Here is a 9129-nt window from a genome sequence, read left to right as displayed (position 1 = left end):
AAAAATTCTCCTTTTAATTTGAAATCTATCGCACTGCTGGTTGAATTTTATTATAATTATAAATAATTTGTTTAATAATTAACACTGCATACATCTAACCACTAACCAGGATCCACCAATGACAATGAAAGTGTTTTCAGCTTAAAAACTGTGGATAACCAGATTTATATCAAATATATATATTTACTATTTTTAAAATTATAAATTTTAAATTAGCTCTATAAAAAATTAAGATTTTACTGTAGTGTCTAAAAATTAATTAAAATAAAATAACTAACAGTTAACTTTAAATTGATTTAAATTTGCTTTTTAAATTTAAACTGTTTATTTAGACAAATATGTTTAACTTAAAATTAAACACAACATTTTACAGTTTTGTAAATTAGTATTAATAATACACTATGTTTAATTTATCCTTTCCTCCTGATATCCAGGTGCTCTAAGTAAAGTTGCCATCTGCATCTAAATATCTGCTCCTGTGCAAGGATGGGACAAATATAATAAAAAATATTCGCTTTTCCGCTGGGGCAGATGCTCTTTCTTTCTTTGTGCCGCGGTGCGGTCACACTTAAGTGGAGTATAATGACGGCACGCTGATAATTGCGTGCGATTGCCGTGATTTCCTTCAAAGAAAGAGAAAAGGAATATTTTATTGTTTGCGCCGCGAGTGCACGGGTCTGTTATATGTGTGTCTTGAACTGCCAACAAGCGGCACACGCTCGCAGACGAGCGTATAAATGTTCACTTTCGATCGGCGGCATCCGGCAGGTGAAAAATTAAATGCTAAAAAGTGCCCAATTATGCCTTTTAAAGCAGGAATGCGAAAAATCAGTTCAAGTTGACATGACCGAAATTGATTTTCATTGCACTTTTGACTGAAGAGTGAAGACACATTGAAAAATTGTTTTATTACGTTGTTTAACCTTTAAACTGTTAAGTGAGCTTTCTAACGATGTGCAGTTTTTATTGCTAATTGGTCAATACGACGGTTTGAACCCGAGATTTCACAGTAAAAATATAATTGCAAAAAATTTCTTCTTTCGAAAATGCATGTAAGCAACCCTCCTCTAAATCTCGCAAACAAGTTCATACAAGTGCTTATTTGGGAATAGTATGTATTAGGGCTTTCCAGGTTTTAAAAATAAATATGTTTGTTTTAAATAAATAAAAAACTTTCAAATTAAAGTCTAGAACTACACGATTCTTGACTGAAGACCTTAAGTCGGTGCTTCATTTGATTGATCTTCCAATTTTTAAATTAGGTCTTCACAAAAACTCCTAAAAATGTCCAAAAAAATATTAAAATCTTATTTTTTTCTTGAAATGGACTGAAACTGTTTTAAAATGAGATGGCACCCTTAAATCCTGAAAGGGATGTCAGGGCAAGTTGAGCTGTTTGCTATTTATTTTATAATTGCGACGATATTTTTAGTGTATTAATGTTTTAGCTCAGCTGTCAACAGGGGATTTGAGAAAGATGCATTTTAATTTTTACGAAAGCTGATAGCTTTCGAGTGGATTAGGCAAAAAACTTGACTGCACTTGAAGAAGATGGAGCAGCTTTTAACGTCAAGTTTTATCGCCTTAAATATGCAGTATGAATTTCATTTCATTGTCCCACCTGCAGCGAAGCAGCAGTTAATTACAAATTTTCCCTCTCTAATCCTCTCACCGCGCGCACGCGGAGATGAAAAAGGAGTGCATAAAATTCATTACAGGCCGCCGCTTCGGCACTTAGGAGAACAAATTAATCCCTTTCAAGTTTGCAATCTCGGCCGCCGACAATTACATTGTTTTCACGAGTGCCGCGGCGAGGACCAATTATTATTACAGACGCGTGTATGGGCGCATAATCTGCGGCAGCTGGGTGAAAATGAGCCGCGAGAAACGCACATATATGCATATATGCTGTACGAACTCGAAATGCCACTTATGCGCTACGCGCGGTGATGGGGAATTTTAATAGCGCATTATCGCGCAATTGCATAATGAGCGACAGTCAGACATTACACTCGCTCTCTGCGCGCTTTCTACTATCGCAACTATTATCATGCGCAAGAAGCAGCACTTGCGTCAAATATATTGACACTTCTTTTTGCTCTTATCAAGCCGGAATTATATACTGCTGAAAAAGAAAGCAAGCCCCCACGGCACAAAGCTGGCAAAAAGCGTCGTTGTTCTGCGGTGAATGAATTATCCAATCGCTGACTTCGTGATTGTCAGTTATATAAATATGCATTACTATTTCATTTGCTACCATAATTTTAATTAAACTTTAAATTGAGAAATTAAAAAAGGTCAATTTTTTGGAAGCAATTTTATTATTTGTATATTAATATCAATTCAAGACAACCAGTTAGCTTTTCAAAATCTGATATTGCTAATTTTATTGATGCTATTAAATTTTTTAAGTGATAATTCCCCGTTGGATCGCACTGTTAAGGCATTTCTTAGGAGTTTCAAGGCATTGGGGAGGTATTTGAGCATTTTGGGGATCTGAAACTGACCATCCATATGGCAAAAATGGGCTAATTTAGTGACTGAAAACGATCTAATATATAGCTCAGCGGGCTGGGAGGCGCACCGGCGCCGACTCGCCACTTCTTGCTGGTTTTCGCACCTTTCCAGTGGCTTCAAGGACAAATGTCTGGCGTTTCAATAAAAGACATTGGTGCGAGAAGGCGAAAAGATGGCCACATTGGGCCCAAGCTCCTCCGCGGCCACTCAGGTCCAATTTAATTCGTTTGGTGGTGTTATTGGGACACGGTGAGAGCTCAAAGCCCGTGAGATATGCTGAGTAGAGGTTTAAAATTTAGATTTTTAATTTGCAATTACAATGCCAGGTCACAGCTCTTTCAAATTAATTATTTCACTGAACATTTTGAAACATTAACACAAAAAACAATCCGAAACTAAACACTTCTGCGTGGGTTGTGCGCCAATTTAGACGATTGCATGAGCAGTTGTTGATTTGTTCTACAATTTTCAATAATTAGTTAAGGAACTTGCTAGTAAAAATTTACAGTGCTTGCTAACCACATTTTCTTGGAATATTTCGATTCCTCCCTGTCTCGAGACCTATATTCAACAGTTTATGACATTTTTTGGAGAAAATAGCTTGGTGTGTTTTGAAATAAAATCAGATTTCAAGTAGGGAGACAGTTCTCACCGTTTGAAAAGCATGCCTTTTTTCTAAAAAAAATTAAATTGCTCTTTAGGTAAATTTTGGCTTCAACTGAATCCTAATTCATTCATTAGCAACAAGAATTTTCCAGGATTTTGAAGGATCAATAATCCTTTTTACCTGTATGATTTGCTAAAAAATAGTTCCTTTACAATTGAGAAATCATGGTTGATCGGGTTGGCTGTCTTAAATTCAAAGCCTTTTAAAAATATTATTTATTTAATTAAAATTAAAAAAACTTAATAATCAAAAGCACAAAAGCACTAATTCTGCTTGGAAAATTAAAGACATGATAAAAATGTATCCACGATCTTTTTAACTATTATTTTTTATTAAAATGTTCGACACTCATTGCTGCAACACTGATGTGCATGCAAAAATATAACTGCATCAAGTTTTTCGCGCGATTGAACAAGGCAAATAGTCGTCGGTTGAAATCTGCGCCAGATTGGAATGATTGCGCGAGGTGATTGACGCGAGAGCAGGTGTCGCGTGTCGAACTGTGTGCTTTGGAGCCGTGAAAAACAAACAGACGGCGCCGCGCCGCGCCGCGCCGCGGGCACCGGAGAGGTGGTGGAAAAGTGCAGCGCGGGTCGGTCGGTCCGTCGGTCGTCGATGCTTGTTAAAATGCGTGCATTTACCGGTACACTGGAGAGCCGCCGTGTAAAACCAAACGCGAAATTTAACGCCAGGCTGAGTTCGGTTGGTTCGGGTGTTCGGAACTAGTCACCGTGCTGTGTGATAGCCAGCCAGGCGAACGCTGCAGATTTCACTCTTGCACCTGCGATCATTCCGCGATTCCAACATGCACTGATTTGCATTTTCGACACGCTAAATCACTCGGATAGAAAATTACACGCCGATTTTTGCGATCGAACAGTGATCGCACTCATTGGTCATAGACCAAGATTCACACCTTTCTTTATTCTTATTAATTCGCTCGACAAAATACATATAAGTCTTTAAGGATTATTTGTTTACAACAGGAAGCGAAACAACATTGTGAATTTTTGTTATGTTGAACAATTTTAATAATAATATTTAGAAAAAAATACCGTCTAATTTCCCCTGGTAAACTAATCAAACAAGATTGATTCAGGGCAAGAATTGAAAATTATTTGAATTGTTGGATGCCATAAACAATTTGTTGAACAATTTGCAATAATAAAAAAGGACCTTCCTACAGTAAAAATTCAAATTTTGCCAATTTTCTCCAAAATGTACAGTGCTTGGACATATTTTCTTGGCATATTCCGATTCCTCTCGTCGAGATCTGTCCTACGGTGTATGCCACTTATTGGGGAAACTCTTGGTTTTTAAATTAAATCGGATTTCAAGTAAGGAGACAGCCATTACCATTTGAAAGGCACGCTAACTTTCCAGCCAATTTTCTCAAAAAAATTACAATTTAGGCTTTAATTGAATCCTAAGGGACGAGTTAATGCATTGGCAGCAAGCATTTTCCAGGCTTTTGCAGTATCATTCCTCTTAATAAAACTTGTGTAACGTCTACCTGAATTGAAATTTTGAAAAAATGCCTTTGTTTTCATTCCAATTAACATTAAATTTCTCCTAAAAATACCTCCCTTTGAGAACAACACAATTTCAACCGGAAACACTGAGTAAAATTCAGGATTAAACACAAATTTAAAGAATGCTAACTCGGCAGTCATCCTTAAGTAGGAGAAAAATTACTAAATTCCCGAACTTGTGCAAAATCAACAAATTGCCATAAAGATCAAAGATTCTCGGGGCTCTCGCTTACTTAGGCGATTGATCAAAAAATAATAAAAAGAGATAAGCATAGCAGGTCAGTCAATGATCATTTGAGGCTTATTATGAGGTGCGAGATAACGAACTCCAAATTTGGCGGAATCATAGCGCAGAGCAGAGGAGAGAATAATAATTTATAATCTATTTCAGCGTGATCAAAATTGGATCCGTGTGGTTTAATTGGCCGCTCAATTAGAGGTTTGGGTTTCTCGGGTCTGGCTCTCTCAGGTGGTGGCGTGTTTTCTTTCTTTATCATTAATAGCGGCAGTTTGTATCTCGGCACTCAAAAACACACGCTTGGCACAAGCAAGAGCAGAGCAGCAGGTTTATGGAGGTTCAGTGCACCGCGCGCGGCGCAGTTGCAGCAACCCAGCAGCAGCAATTTATATTTATGTGTCGAGTGTTCCTCCGTTGGAGCAGTGTATGGCATACTATAGGTACATACGCGCGCACACACAGCGCCGAGAGGTGTTGTAAACTACATCTTTATATCTACCATCTATTTATCCGCAGCTAGTTCTCTTTCTCTCCCGCGACTTTTTATTCTCTGTCTTATAAGATTTTATTTTTATTTATTTATTTTCCACAGACCTGCTGTTGGAATTCTCCGCAGAGGAATCTGTGCCAAGAGCTGCGAATTGGCATCTGGGCTCGAAATTTCCTGCTTGGTTTGAAACGTTAAAAGAGGTCTACAAATATTTGACAAGATCTACACTGTACAGGAAGATATGATACTGCGGGACAAGTCTAACGGTGTGAAAATATTAGTAAAATTATAAAAATTGTGTTGTTTTTTAGTTCGCAAGTGCAATTTTTCAAGAGCGAAAATAGGCACAATTTCAAATTTGCGTTGGGACAAATTTTGAGGTGCTTTTTTATAAAAGGTATTTGTTTCAAAACCAACTTAAATATCCAGAAAATAGCCGATAATGACCTTAAATTTGGTGTCCATTCGGTTGGGTTTGACAAGAGGAAATTGATGCACTTTTCAGTTTTTTAATTGGACCGAGAGAAGATTAAATATTGCATTCATAAAATTTCACTTAAATCCTATATGTAAAAACAACAAAAATAAAAGTTTCTTGAAAATATATTCCGCGAATTCTTATTTTATAGACTTGTGGATATGTATAGGAGGTTATGGAAAATTTAGAATTAATCGTGATCAGTTTGACTGTCGAAATAAAAAAATTAATGAAACAAAAACTGGGCTTTGCTCGGATAAAAAATGGGAATTTTTCGCAATTTAGAATCACTATATTTTCAAAACCAGCGATTTAATTCAGAACTTTGGATGGAAATCAAATTTCCGTTGGTGTCGAGCAGAAGTAAACAACTTATTGTAACAAGTAGATCAAGTTTTCAGAAATTTCTAAGAAAATACTATCGTAAAAAGACGATTTTTTTTATTTTGTACAGAGTGAAATGATAGCTAAATGGTTGCGAATTTTCTTGACAAGAGTTAAAACCGTCGTTCTGTAAACTGTCCATTTGCTTAGAATCAAAAAATTTCAAAGAGACTCCTAATTTTAAAAAAATTTCCAAACATTGTTTTGATTAGGTGCCCGAATATAATTTTTTTAGACTAAATAGTAGAAATAACAGTTTTAACTTACATTTATATACTCCGTCAGTAAATGGAATCACCGTTAATCATGCAAATTTCACTAAAATAAATAAAAATGAAACAACTTTTCACTCGTTTCTATTTTTCTCTAAAATTTAATTCAAACAATTTCTTTGCGGGAAACACTTCTGTGCGCTAAAAAGAGAATTCACGCCCAAATCATGATAAAAAAAGGCAGGAAATTTGCCACATGTCGGCCTCTTTAATGCAAGAAAAAGTAGCAACTTGATGCAAAAATTAGCTCCATAACCCAAAGAAGGCTGCATTTCTCTGCAAGTGCGAGATCCAAATTTGGAATCTTGATTAATTATTCCTCTCTAAAAGGCGCAGTGAATTATATTCCCTGAAAAGACAGTTTGCATGTGGTTAAACGCGTGAATTATAGGTTTTCATCTAAATTAAAAACAGTTGCGAGTGAAGGAGTGAGTGTGCTGCGCGGCAGGAGCGATCCGAGGGCTACCCCAGTTGCCCTGTGGGCGAGTGCGTTGCCTCGCTCGCCTACATACGCGAGAGTCAGCTGCTTTAGAAAAAAATCAGGTATGCGAGAGCACCATAAAATACGTACACACATGTTCAAGACCAGATTCATTAACTGATACTTTATTATTGTAGAAAGTGCTGCAGGGAAGGAGGACAAGTTGCGCGCCGACGAGTGACCAGCACGGCCAGCGTTCGTTCGTTTTTTTTCTTCCGACAGATAAACTCACTCACTTGGTACCGCGCGCTGCTGCTGCTGTTTAAATATGTGCTGCATATACTACATACGACGTGCCTCTCGAGAGCACTTTTCTCGATCATAGCAGCACGCCGTCCGAGATAGCCTGTTTGTTTCGCGTCTATTTGTAATTGTTGTCACCACACCACACCACACCACGCCGGCCTTTGATATGTACGCGAGATTGTGCAGGAACTCCTCGTCGCCGTAAACCGAAAAGAACTGGAGCTCCGTGGTGACTTTCGTTTTTAATCCGGAATATTTGTTATCACTTCTTACAACTGTTTCGTTTTAAACGCTAAAGTTACCAGCCTTGTACTGGATTAGTTCTAATGGAAAGAAGTTGAATGGAAGGCGGTAGATTTTTTTTTTAAATTGTCGTCTAATTATAAGGGAATTTTTCCTGGTGATTTTACTGCCAATTACATCGCATTTTTAGGGAGTTGCAAATTATTTTAAGGTTTTAAATTCAATTATGAGATTTTTGGAAGAGTTAAGATTTTTATCACTAGCAAATTTAAATTATTTAGCACGAGAGAGAATCAGAATTGGGAATTAATCCCAAATAATATTTATGGGATCGTTTTCAAGTCAGCAACTCGCTCTTTAAATAAAAAATATTATTTTGATATTTTCCTTGATCTTTTTTATGCTCATAATTTACGCTAAACCATTTTTTGTCTGATCGCAATAGCAAAAATTGAAAAGACACGCGACACAACAAGGATTTAACAGAATCAGCAGGTTTCAAAACGTGCAACACATTATTTTTTTTTAATTCTTGTTAAAACCGTTTAAAATAACAAGTAGAGCAACAATGAAGATATTTCCTGAGACTTTATATCGAGCTTCAGCAACGATTTCGATAGATTTAGACGACTTTTTGAGAGTTCCATTCGATTAATTGGACACACGAGAGGTTTTAGACGAATTTAAGTGTGGCTCTGAGGTTTTAAAATTGGTTATGTTGAGAAGAAAAAAGTCGATTGCATTAAATTTGATAGACAAATGATTTAAAGGCCGAGATGTTTCCAAAATGGAAAAAATCATAAAAATATTAATTTCAAAGAATATCTTATATTTATTTCCGCACTTTTTGTCTACTGACAATGAGCTTGGAAAAAGCGAAAGACTAAAATTTCCAATTTCATTTACTTTTCTGACAGCAAGGCTTATTTTTGTATTGAGCAATATCTAGTTTGATTTCATAGTCTGAAGAATGTCTGAAAGTTTAGTATCAGTTAATCTAATAATCAATTTTAAATTTTTATAGCATTTCATGATCACAACTAGACCCATTCATGTCGGTCTGCGTACTTCACATATTTTTAAAAACAATTTCTTTTACCATTTTAATTTTTCCCATCCACAATCAGAGCATTATTACTAACTCTTCTTGCCTTCCCCTGCTCTATCAATTATTTTAAAGCATCCTAATGAGCACGAATTACGTCTTGATTGACTACAATTTGACCTATACGATAAAAAGCTCACCATGAGGTAAACACACACAGAGAGCGAGCGATCGCGGCATCGTCTCCCTGAGGCGAATTAATTATCGGCTGATCTATCACTTGTCCATTAAAAGCAAACGTCACCCGCGGCGGCAATCGGAGAGAAAGAAAGCAGTTAGTTGTTGCGCGGCTGATTTAAATTAATAATATATATAAAAGCTAGTTTGCCGAGTGCGCCGGGCAAGGTTGGCTCTCTTTATTATTGTCTCATTCACGGAACCTTGCTCGAGGCCCTTGTCTGGCGCTGCGAAGAGGCTTTACCTGTGCCTGCACTCGTCGTCGCTACAATTAGGCTCGCGGCGACTCTCTCACACGA

The sequence above is a fragment of the Cloeon dipterum genome, chromosome 3, assembly GCF_949628265.1.
Source record: "Cloeon dipterum chromosome 3, ieCloDipt1.1, whole genome shotgun sequence".
NCBI lineage: Eukaryota > Metazoa > Arthropoda > Insecta > Ephemeroptera > Baetidae > Cloeon > Cloeon dipterum.
The sequence above is the reverse complement of the archived record's forward strand: the minus strand, read 5'-3'. Positions refer to the sequence as shown.